The 11,171-nt window shown below is 40.1% G+C and overlaps 1 long non-coding RNA gene across 1 annotated transcript; it reads left to right on the top strand.

Moving 5' to 3' along the window:
• Positions 1-832: 832 nt before the first annotated feature.
• LOC121890916 lies at positions 833-9,533 on the top strand. The gene is made up of 2 exons (XR_006093970.1): positions 833-1,270; positions 9,150-9,533. It is a non-coding gene; the product is annotated as an uncharacterized LOC121890916 (long non-coding RNA).
• The last annotated feature ends 1,638 nt before the right edge of the window (positions 9,534-11,171 follow it).

Below are 11,171 nucleotides of genomic sequence, written 5' to 3'. Positions count from 1 at the left end.
ATTTTTTCCCTTTATCTTTTCTTCCTCCTCTTGTTTTCTTTCTATCTCCTCATATTTCTTATTTCTTCCATTTTTTAATTCAATTTCTTCCAGTTTCCTTCCTCTTTTCTTCTTTCTTCCCCTTTTCATTCATATCTTAATTTCTTCCATTTTGTCATTTTGTCCTCCTCGTTTCCTTCCTATTTCCCGTATTTCTACCCCTATTATTTATTTCCTGTTCGTTCCTTCCTCCTCTCCCCATTTCCATCTTCTCTTCACCCATTTTCAGTCACTTTTTGTCCCTTTTTCATTCTTTGCTTCCTTCTTCTTCTTTCCTCTTTCTTTTTATTTCTTCCTTTCTTTCCTTTCCTTGCTCTCATTGTTGCCTTTATTTAATTGATTTCTTCTTTTCCTTCCTCTCTCCTTGTTTCCTTCCTTCAGTATCTGATGATAATACATGAAACTATCTAGAGTTCGAGAGTTAGAATCAAGCAGGTTTACTGTCAAGTATGTTTTCACATAAAGGAATTTGCTTTGCTCTGATGATGCGTAACAATAACAATAAACATTGTCTGAGGACAAAAGCAGGTCAGTACTGCAAAGTACTTGTTGTACTTGCAAAGTTCAATATTTTTGCAAAATACTGTCATGGAATGTGCAAAAATTTCACAATATGAAGAATAAGGATACGTGCAAGATGTTCGTTGTGTAACGCATCAGTCAGATTAATGTATGTGTGGTGTCGGGGGGGGGGGGGGGGGGGTGGTTCTGAGAATTTGTGTCCAGGGTGGGAGGGGTCGGCTATGATCTTTCCTGCCTGCATCAGGGCCCTGGAGGCGTGCAGGTCCTGGAGGGAAGGTAGGTTGCGAACGACACGCTGCGGTCTGCTCATGTCCTTGGCAGTGGCAGCAGCGTACCAGATTATTAGAGTTATATTTGAGTACATTTGCGGCTAACACTTTGAGTTATTGAGCGTTCTGAACACACTTCATTACTTCCTGATACTTTCTGTACTGTATTTGACTTCTCTCAGCGCTGGTTATCAGTTTGAGTGATGAATCCTTTGACGAAAACGGCTGATTTTATTTTTCATTTCTCTGACTGAAGCCTGTAATGTGTTGCAGACCTTTTGTTTTTCATCCAGCAGTGATTCCAGGATGTGCTGGTTTGCTCGAGCAGTCAGCGGAGAGATGACTGAGCAGAAATGGACACCAGAGTACCTGCAGCAGAGCCACGCAGGAGGCTGTTTGGATAAGCGGAGCGTCTGGCTGCAGGTAGCAGCCGAGCTCAGGTGGGTGTTTATCCAGGGCGCTCAGCCTCCAGGCCTGGAGCCTCGACGCAAAGAGAAAAATCTTGACTTCCACTCAGGAAATAATTAGTCTCATTTCCTTCTTTATTGGCGGGCTTGATCTGCCAACATGGTAATGGAAGTTCTGTGTCAGTCTTTCTCCAAAAATGGATGCCATGAAGAAAAGGAGCTTAGTGAGGATTTACTGATGCACCGTCCTCCTTTTTTCCTCTGCACTCTGTCAGCCAGGAGATCCACTGGATAAGATGCAGAGAAATACCTGATTATTGACGATTGCTCTCTGTTTCTATTTGAAAATAGTTAAAGTTGCAATACACGATATTCAGCCACTAGATGTCGCACTATAGCGCCAACATCTCAGACCAAAACAAACGTGTGAGTCGTTTACTCAATAAAGTTGAAAAAATAAAAAAGGAAGCCGACAACTCACGCAACTCAGATAAAACCGTCAAACTCGGAGTGCTGATCAAATATGGATCAAGACTACGGGAATGTGAGAACGTTTGTGACGTGGCCGCCGTCTCGGACGTGGAGGACAAGGAGGGACTCGCATGCACTAACATGAACACACGGCCGGGGCAGCGACCAAAACAAAGAACGGAGAAGCTCGGATAACAACACACACACAGAGGGAGTGTGACCTCATTCACTGCTCAGGTCGTCATTACTCCACTACATCCTTACACAGCGAATAGTTGTTTGCTGACATCCAGTGAGGCTCAGAGTCATTTAAATAGAGGCAGAAACACAGACTCGAACTGCAGAAAGATTCTATTTTCTGATCATTTCCAACACCTGATAATCTGTGATGTCAACAGTTCAACTCTTCTAGTTTCAATCTTTTCCAGCAGATGTTGGAACCTGGCTGCAGGGATTCGATCCAGTTCAGACACCAGAGCATCAGTGAGGTCCAACACCGATGTTGCAGTTCATCCGAAAGGTTTTGGATGAGGTTGAAGTCAAGTTCAAGCTGGGGAAACTATTTCTTTATGGTTCTGTTGGTGCACAGAGTTATCTAAAATCTTATTTCTGTGCTAGAGGATTAAAATTTACCTTCAAATGTCAGGACATATAAAGTAAAATGTTAACAACCACAATATCAATTTTAGTGAAATGTTAATAGAAATGACAGCTGCAACGATTAGTCCATGAATCAGTTAGTTGATCGAAAGAAAATTAATCAGCAACTATTTCGCTTATCGATTAATAATTTCAGTCAATTTTTCAAGCAAAAAAACTCTTTAGTTCCAGCTTCTCAAACGATTTGTTATTTTTCTTTATCATAAATGACAGTAAATTGAATGTCTTAAGTTTTTGGGCTTTTCAATTTTAGTTAAACCTGCATTAACTGATGTTTTGTCCGCTAGTTTCCAGCAGTGAACACAACACAGACTCATAATCAGCTTTTAAGTTGATATGTTGAACATGTTAGCAAACAGTTGCTTATTTCTACATCCAGCAGTTACGGAGCAACATTATCATTCATGTGGAGTCGTGTTTCTGTCCACCTGGTGAATGTGAGTCCAATATTCACTCTCTTTTGGCTCTGTTTTTACTCTCTACCAACTCCTGAAGGAAATATCTGGCTAGTTAGCTGCTAAATGCTCCACTATGTTCACCAGCTAGTCTACAGCTAACTGTGTCTGTTTGCCGTTTGGTGCTGAGCAGGTAGTGTACAGCGGCTTTTTACAGCTTTTTCTCTGAAAACGACGCTATGAGACGCTGAGAGTGAACCAGTACAGTAAAGTTGCAGCCGGACAGATAAACAATGAGCTGAAACTCACTATAAAGCTCCGTAACGCCGAGAGGAGCTGCAGAGTCTCTGATAATTCTCTGTAGGTTCATCACTATGAGCCACGACCAACACATTACACACTGATATTCATACATTGTTATTATAAAAAAGATTCATTATTCATTAAATGATAGTATTACACACTAAACATATAAACCATGCAGCTCAGAGTCATCAGGAGTCTAATTCAATGCTAGTAAATACTCCCATATATAACCAAACCATGCAGAGCAGAAATCAATAATAATAATACTTATATTGAACAGCAGACATGTTTTGTTTGTTTAGCAGTTTTCAGAAGCCAGGCCTGGGTGAAAGTATGTTAAGAGGCAGCGTTTCTTATTTCAGTTGGTAGCGTTGAAAGAGTGTTTAAAGTAAAAGGATCTGAGTCGTTTTTCTGCCACCACATAAAACTACAAACGCAGCACTTTGCAGCGTCTCTTCAATCTACCTGCCGAGCAGAGTGACAGTCCAATTATTTAACGCTGTTTCTCGTCACAGCCAGTGGCGGTCAGCCGGACGGCTCTATTTGTCTTTGCCATGTTTGCGTTTGGACTAAAAAACAGCAGCAGCCCAGTCTGCGTCCTCATTTGAACCGAACTGACCGGTCCAACATCCTGACTGGACCCTCAGCTCATAGCGAACAGGCGTCACTTCCATCCACAGACGCTCTGTTGATGTTAGTCTGAGACATGTCAACCAGTGCTGGGCATCTACAGCACTCAGAGAAACCCAAAAGAGAAGTGGAAAACAGAGGAGAAAGCAGAACAGTAGCCCAAAGTATGAAAATCATATTCTTGTTTTGTTCAGATTTGTTGATTCTCACACTTTGAGGTAAAAGAGGATTATTTTTTATCCCCTTAAGTCTTCAGAAAACACCAAAATGTTTCACCAGACACCAACCGAACTGAACTGAAATTATAACATGCGTATAAATTTCACACATCAATATTCAAAAGATGTTGTTCAGGGAAAGTTACACAACTCTGAGATTAAAAAAACAGGCAGTCTTTCTCTATGGTCACTCTAGCTAACAGAAACTAGCTAATACTGCCAGCTGTCCCTGAATGCAAGCTTATAATCTAACATAGCTAGTTAGCTGGCTAGGTCGGTAGCATGGGCAGCCTTGTCAAACTACATAAAAGAGGAGGTTTTAGTTTCTGTCTCTGTTTATTTTACAACAACAGCTTTTTGGTTGATTTAAATTAGTCTAACGTTGTTGTTGTTCTAGCATACAGGAGCTAACTGGCTAAATTTGATAGCAGATGAGCCGAAAAGTGACAAATGGCACTAATAAAAATAAAAAGTGACAATATGAAAATCAAACTCATGATGTCAATGTAATTGCAGTTTTCCAACAACAAAACTTCAGAAGAATCAAAACAACTATTAAAGTTTTTTTTTCCATAAATGTTTGGTGAGCATGAAGCATCAAAAACAGAAGGTATCTCACTTAAACCATTTTTTTTCCACTTGTTTTTATGAGAAACAAGAAGTGAACACAACACAGACACATCAGCTTTTAAGTTGATATGTTGAACTTGTTATCAAACAGTTGCTTATTTCCACATCCAGCAGTTACGGAGCAACATTATCATTCATGTGGAGTCGTGTTTCTGTCCACCTGGTGAATGTGAGTCCAATATTCACTCTCTTTTAGCTCTGTTTTTACTCTCTACCAACTCCTGAGGGAAATATCTGGCTCTTTAGCTGCTAAATGCTCCACTATGTTCACCAGCTAGTCTACAGCTAACTGTGTCTATTTGCCGTTTGGTGCCGCGCAGGTGGTGTACAGTGTTGTTGTCCAAATAGTTTCGTAGAAATATCTTGTGTGTAAATTCATGTTTGGTGTGAAAGTACCTGTATATCACAAAAAGCAGAAATTTCAGACATATAGTAATCCGTCCTTCCAGGAAATTGCGATTTTCAGATCGCAATAATTATCACAAATTAGAGAAATCTCCACAATATTTGTGAGAGCTTGCAATTTAGCTAAATTACCACAACTATTCCATATGAAGTGGCCAAATCAACAGACGGCTTGTGATTTGGACCAATTGTTGCATTTTATGTCATGGTAACTTGCATCATCCAGCGCACAGGAAGTGATTATATATGACTCTTCATTGGCAGAAGTTGCTTACAATTTTTCCCAATTCCCATAATTCTACCACAAAAAGAGGACATAAAACATTGCAAATTGTATTGCAGTTTTTGAGAAAAGCCACTGCAAAATCAAGCATCTTTGGCTGCAATAATCAAAAAAAAAAAAAAAAAAAACTCTGTGAAATCCTGGTGGGACTCATTATGTCTACTTAATAGTACAAGCATGCTATCATTGCTGACATGCTGTATGCTAATGTGAAAAATCTGCAGCAGGTCTGAATTTTTCCTATTTTTAGCCTCCTTTGGACATGCAGATATTATTTTCCCTTTTGTTCCCCGACAGTAAATTGTGCGAGTCTAAAGCTGTACAGACTGGAGGTATTTATTATAACAAGGAGGACTGATTTACTGGACAAAATTCCTCTGATAGTTTCCTAATTTGATTTTCAGCAGAATATTCCAGCTCTGTTCCCATGTGTATCAATTTAACTGTCGTTATGCTATGTCTCTCCAAAAAAACAATATGGATTCTTACTCAGACTGACCTGAGGGACTCAGTGTCGGTTATCACTTACAGTTCATTTAATATTTTATATTTAAAAGACACACAAAGAGCCGATTAGTGTGTAATAATTTTAAGGTTTAGTTTAGCTTTTGTACACATGTGCTGTTTGCATGTTTCTTCATACATGTCAGTGCAGAAAATGAAGGGAACGTTGTGTCAGGGCCGTTTTTCTTCTAATGGCAATACCATGCTGAGTGCGGTGTGTAATAGATATGCAAGTGCAGTTATACACTTCCTTGTTGTGACTCTGTGGTTGTAAATTGTTTTAAAATGTCTTGAGGAAGGGCTGTGAAATCACCGAAAGACCTTTCTGGGAGGAAAGACGAGGAAGGAAGCTTGTTCAGCGTTTCTCCGTATGTCGCTCGGACACTGGAGAACCCAAACACAGAGAACTGGGAGTCATTAGGTGAAGAGCGGAGGGCACTGATGGTTCAAACAGCTGTAATGTTTAGAAAAATCCGCTGCCTACTGCAGGTATTTAAGTTCTCTGTTTCAATCCTAAAGGATGGATCCAGCTTATTACAACTTGGGGCTTATTATTTTTACGGTTTTCACCAACATTCCCACATCTGTAATAATAACACTGTACTCACTAGGTTAATTGCTGAGATCTGGGAACACATCGCTAAAAAGACGTGACGTAGGTGTGCACAGTTTTCCGTTCAATGATTATTACCAACATTTAAGGTGTGCTTGGTTTTACCAACAAATAAAGTAGATAAGTGGGATAAACGGCTGGTTTTACAACCTATCTGAACATATGACAGCTCATCTTTCAAGTTTTTAGTGATGTCCCCATATAAATCAGAGCTTTTGAGGTGGAATTCATCTGCCTACTGTATACAAAGCCACATCCAACAAACACAGCAACAGAGAAATGGTGACAAGGCTGGATAAGAGTAACGCACTTAAGGTTGTGATGAGTCGACGTAACTGAAATACAGTAACTCTTAGAACTCATATTTAACCAAATAATAAAAGTTGAAGTAGCTTCTGTTCAAAACGCTACAAAGAGAAGATTAGGCAGCGTTCTGGTAAAGTAGGCCATGCAGTTACACCTGCCATGTAATGTTTGCAATTTGATTCCAGCAGCAGACCTTTGTTGCACGTTGTTCCCCATTTCACATTCCCTTTGTTTCCTTTCATCTCAACTGTCTAATAAAAGATAAATTGCCCCCCTAAATAATTTTGAAAAAAAGAAAAAGCCAGTGGCACCATAATGGACGCTAGTCATTTCCAGGGCTGGCATGCTAGCTTAAGCTAGCTTGGCCCTCCCAACTCTGTAAACGTTAAAACAAATTTTCAAGTGGGCATTTGGCTGCCATCACCCTTTATTAAAATGCATGCTGGGATACTTGTTTTCCCACGTTGACGTCATGGATTTAATGTATGAACTAGACTCCATGACGGTGACTATTCAATTAAATGAAACATGCTCGCAGCACACATAAGCCGAAGAAGTTTTCCAGCTCCCAGTTTCACTGCCGCATTGTTCGCCCCACTGCACATGCTCAGTAGTGTTAGTTAAATAAACTTTACATTACTTTTTTGGGCTCTGGGAAAGTTTACATATATAAAACTTAATGGTGTGAAACTTAATAGTATAGAGTAGGGATGCACGATATTATCGGCTATTATTAGAGGCTGATATGTCGCCTTCTCCTCCGCCACCTGACTGTGCTTCCCTTAACGGACTCTGTAGGTTCCACTTCACTCCACTGCCTGTCAGACCAGCTTGCATCCGGTTGGATCCAAATGGAGAGCCGGGGCTAACGTTAGCTGGGAGGCTAGCGGAGACTAGCTGGCTGTGCTTCCCTCCGGTCATGCTGCGGCTAACACTCCGCTAACCTCTCAGCTAAGGTTAGCCTCGGCTCTCCATGTGGATCCGAGTCCCGGTTTTGTTATTCAGGTTAAAGTGGGAAGAAGCAGCGGGTCTGATGGGTAGCTGAGTGAAGTGCAGCCTGCAGAGGAAACACCGGAACCGTCAGGGTGACACAGTCCGCCGAGGAGCTGCTAGCTCGGCTGCACAGATAGGAAACACTTCGGCTGACAGGATGTTATCACTCTGTTTGGAAAAAAACAACTTCTTTTTGGTTTATGACGGTGGTTATGGTGATTGGCAACCAGCGTATTAGGTGCTTTACCGCCAACTTCTGCTCCGGAGTGTGGACCAAAGATTAAATCCTGCACATTAATCCTGTCTGTCCAATGAACTCAATGAAAACTCTACTGCTGCTCCCACTTGGCAGGTTCATTAAAGTTTTAATGCTGAGCTCCTGAACTCCAGTCTTCCTCAGTTCTTCCTTCATATATTGTCTTTCTTGATCATATTTAGTACAATCTATGCTTGCATGCATAATAGTCTCCTCAACCAGCTGGAAAAAATATGTGCATATATCGGTATCCGCATCGGCAATCGGCCACAATGAGTTGGAAATATTGGCATATCAGATATCGGCAAAAAATCCAATATCGTTCATCCCTAGTATAGAGTAATAATTCACCTTGTTTGCAGTCCAAGATGTCCTGTCAACAGTTTCATTGATGTCTCTTTTATAATGGAGATCTTGGGGGAAAATGTTTGGACAGGAGGGGATTTTTCTGTAGCAATACCACAGTTGGCCACTAAGACAAATTGGCAGTGAGGTTGAGTGGTGGTTAAAGGGACAGGTTCACAATTTTTCAAGTGTGTTTTAAAATAACAGTCAGGATGATTACAGCGAGGAATACCTCTTTCACTGTTCATATGGGCACCTGACTGCTGTTTAAAGACACGCTTGAAGAATTGTGAACCTGTCCTTTAAGCCCACAGGAGTTTTGGCAGAGTGGCAAAACTTGTTATTGCGGCATCTGATGAAAAAGCATTTTCACACAATCAGAAAAGAAACAGCTGTTAACATGGCGAATATTTGTTTTGTGAAACGATTCTTTCTACAGTCAGAATTTGATCCCTTTGGACTAATAACATTTGGAAAGTCTATAAGAGCTGTATGATTAAATTATTAGGCCAGAGAACAACTCAACTGATCATGCTCTACAGGACCAAAAACGTGAAAGCTTAAGGAAACCCACATCGGCATCCAGTGAGCAACTTTCATAGGAAAGAATGGAGCGCCATGTTGGACATCCACTTCTCCTTTATACATTCATGGTGGCGGCACCGTATCTCCTTATACATCCATGGTTGACGCATAGTTATTACAGCCTCTGCCTGCTCCCAAATATGCAAATCTTTTACTCATTACTGATCATATAGGTGTGATGAGAAACCTTCATGTAATAACCTGGTGGCCGAATTCTTTCTTTCTTTCGTTCTTAGCGTCTGTGCAGGAAATCCCTACAGTAGTCATATCATTTATTATCATCATCATATTTATCTTTTATTATCTTATCAGCAAACAGCCGACCTTTCCCATGAATGGACGCCAACACCCAGAAGAGAGTCATCCTAAAACTGCCAATCTCTGTTTTTACTCAGTCGTTCGGATGGAAAGATGCTTCCACTGCCCGCAGGCTGATGCAGATTGAAGTGAAGTATTGATTACAGCCTCCATCTGTTGTGCGTTTTCTCTGCACTTTTCTTTTTTTCCTCCCTCTTCTTTCTATTGTGAATTACTCCCTTTGTTGTGTGTTATTTTTCCCATCCATACTCAGGCTATTTCCATGAGTCACTCAAAGTGCTCACTGCTGCAGTCCAGGCCCAAGTATTATTACAGACAGACTCCTTGTTTATGGTTTTCTCATCAATAAATGGCCTATTGTCTCCGGACACTATTGGATTCAGTGTGGGCTGTATTTTATTTATTCTATAAATGTTGTACAGAATATTATTTTGATGGTCAATTGAGGGGATGGGATGGCCACTGGAGACAGGAAGTACTTATACACTATACTTCAGTACAGAGATAGTACTTGTTGACTTAACCTCTACATTTCAGAGTGAAATATTGTACTTTTTACTTCACTACATGAACTGTCAGCTGAAGTACTTTAGCTGAAGTACTTGTAGATTTTACGATCAACATGCGATACACCCCTTGGACAATGCTAATATCTTTTAGTCTTCCTTAAGGTACCTATATATTGTGTGATTTTAGAATTGTATCAGATAAAAGTTGTGGGAAACATGATGAAATCTCAGAGACTGTCCTCTCAAGAAAAACAATAGGTCGTAAAGCCGGTCGTCCAAAAGCGACCTATAGTTAGTTTGAGTGACAGATGCCATCTAGCGGCTGTAGTGATGACCAGGAGCAGTGGTGCACTTCAGGTGACGTATATATAAATTGACATATTTCCTCATTCAGAGGGGTGGATGGATTAACCCAAACTTGCATCAAGTAGCGAATAGCAGACTTAGCAACAGCATATTAGAAAACACTCCTGTGTATCTGTATCAGTACAGTATTTGTTGAATCTTTGGCTGTCAAACTAAAATGATGGTCAGAGATGGAACTGTAAGACACCAACAGCCAAACTGTAACTGGAAACCAAACCGACAGAATCCGGAATTTCAGACCAATGCTGCAATGACCATTTGGCAGGTTAGTTTGTATTAACTTCTGCATATAACATTGGCTAATATGACTTTGTTAGCACCATTTTTTAATACAACTGTGGCCACAGATGTGTAAGAACTCTCTATTACATCCATGTTTATATCTCAATCTAGTTTTTGTTTCCAGGATTCACCAAACACATGCACATTTTCAATTTGTGCATTAAATGCCTGAGTGGAAACGCCAAAAATTCAAAAAAATCGTGAAATATCACAAAAATATTTTTATGCTTGGATAAGGTGTAAGGTGTAGTACCCATATAGTCCATATGCCTGATATACCAACTGTATAACCCAACAGCTGCAGGGAGGAAAAAAGAAAATAAATAAATTATGATGTTATAGATATTAACAAACTATTATCATATTCTACCGCTAGTATTTTAAACAGTGTATGAGTGATACAAATTTTGTATGGTTACCAAGCATACTGTATGATATAAGTAGACATACATATAGATTGTATAATACACATACAGTAAAATACACACAGACACATGTTAATTATACATTCAGGTGCCTGAATGTAATTTACAGTACTTCTTCTTCTATACATTTCCATTACACTCAGATTAATTATATGTTATTTTTGGATTACAGAACACATTTTTCAAACTTTCTCTTCATGTTAAGTATTTGACTTTTTAAAATCTATGACAAAGGCAAATAAAACAGCCCATGGGGGCATTTATTGGGAAGGTTTAGTCCGTGGTTCTTGGCTGTTTATCGTCTGGTGTCAGATGTGAAACTGAGCAATATGTCAAGTCAAACACTCTGTGGTCAAACACACATTCCCGTTGACCGCATATTAGTTTTTGGGGCGACTGTCGCTGCTCCCATGACACTGGATCAGAGTCTGGGT

The sequence above is a fragment of the Thunnus maccoyii genome, chromosome 23 (assembly GCF_910596095.1).
Source record: "Thunnus maccoyii chromosome 23, fThuMac1.1, whole genome shotgun sequence".
Lineage (NCBI taxonomy): Eukaryota > Metazoa > Chordata > Actinopteri > Scombriformes > Scombridae > Thunnus > Thunnus maccoyii.
This window is presented reverse-complemented; position numbering and strand designations above follow the sequence as displayed.